This window comes from Aethalodelphis obliquidens, unplaced genomic scaffold, assembly GCF_003676395.1.
Source record: "Aethalodelphis obliquidens isolate GAN/ISIS:26980383/991018 unplaced genomic scaffold, ASM367639v1 scaffold18, whole genome shotgun sequence".
NCBI lineage: Eukaryota > Metazoa > Chordata > Mammalia > Artiodactyla > Delphinidae > Aethalodelphis > Aethalodelphis obliquidens.
Genome location: NW_020837962.1, coordinates 12,517,408 through 12,518,500, shown reverse-complemented (window position 1 = coordinate 12,518,500; position 1,093 = coordinate 12,517,408). Strand labels below are relative to the sequence as shown.

The following is a 1,093-nucleotide window of genomic DNA, read 5'->3' as shown; positions in this document are numbered from 1 at the left end:
CACCCGCTGAGAGCTTTGGGCCAAATGTGGGCCTTGGGACACCAGACCTAGGGTCCCTGCCCTGGAGGCCAACAGTCTCAGCACAGTGCCAACTAGGGGACTGGGGTGGGGAGGGGGAATGCAAGGAAATGGAGGGAGGAAGGAGGAAGGAGACAGAGGGAGACTGTGAAAGGGAAAGAAGCAGTGAATGAGAGCAAGCCCTCTCTGCTGTCCAGGGCCGCCAGGAGCCCTGCACCGGCCGCGCGGCCCGGGTCGGGGCCCGGGACACCTCTCGCCACCTGATCCCAAAGCGCCCAAGGGCGAGGCGGCCTGACCTTGGAAAGCGCCCTCTCCCACCGCGAGCGGGGGAGCGGGGGTCAGGGGCCGCCCGACGAGGAGGCGCCCAGCGTGGTCGGGAAGGACCCGCGTTTGCACACAGGTTCAGGGTGGACCCGAGAGCGGGACGGGAGAGACTTGGCCGTGATTCGGCCAGCCTCCTTTCCCCTCCCCCACCTGCTCCCAGCCCCGACGCCCCTCCCCCCAGTGCCAGCCCCCGGGTTAGGGAGCGTCCGCACTTCTCCTTCCGTCGGTCGGGCCAGCACTCGGCCTTTTGTACGGGGTCTGCTCATTGGGCAGATTCGACAAACGCCCCGCCCAGAGCCCCGAACTGGCCAATTGCAAGGGGCTTCACAGTGTGCCGTACTCGAGGGATCGTCACCTTGCTGCGACGCTTTGGGGATCCCTAGGCCTCAGTAGTCTTTGCTCCCCTGCCCCGGATCCTAGCCTCAAGGAGACCTCTGGGAGCCGTGCCCGGGGAGGTGCCCGCGGGGCATCCGGGGAGCCCTTGGAGATCTCGGCCTCCCCGTTACCCCGCCGCTCGCCGGTGTGTCCTCGGGTGGACGCGTGCCCCGCGAAGGGGAGTTTGCAGACGCTCCCTCACATCGGGGACGCGGCTCCTTTAAGAGAGCAGGTGTCCAGGGCGCCGCCTGACTGGAAAGCCGCCCCCAGGCCGGGCTCCCGGGCCGGGCCCGGGGCGCGGGCGCGCGGCGGCGGAACGCGGGCGGTGGGCGGCGAACGGCCTAGCGGGCGGCGCGGGGCGGGCGGCGGCGGCGGC

The 1,093-nt window shown here is 70.1% G+C and overlaps 1 protein-coding gene across 1 annotated transcript in view; it reads left to right on the top strand.

The window, feature by feature from the left end:
* The first annotated feature begins 769 nt into the window (after nucleotides 1-769).
* UBE2I (ubiquitin conjugating enzyme E2 I) overlaps nucleotides 770-1,093 on the top strand; it is a 15,533-nt gene continuing 15,209 nt past the window's right edge. The window contains exon 1 of the mRNA XM_027117917.1: nucleotides 770-862. The gene's annotated coding sequence lies outside the window, so the exon portion shown is untranslated. The remainder of the gene's footprint in view (nucleotides 863-1,093) is intronic.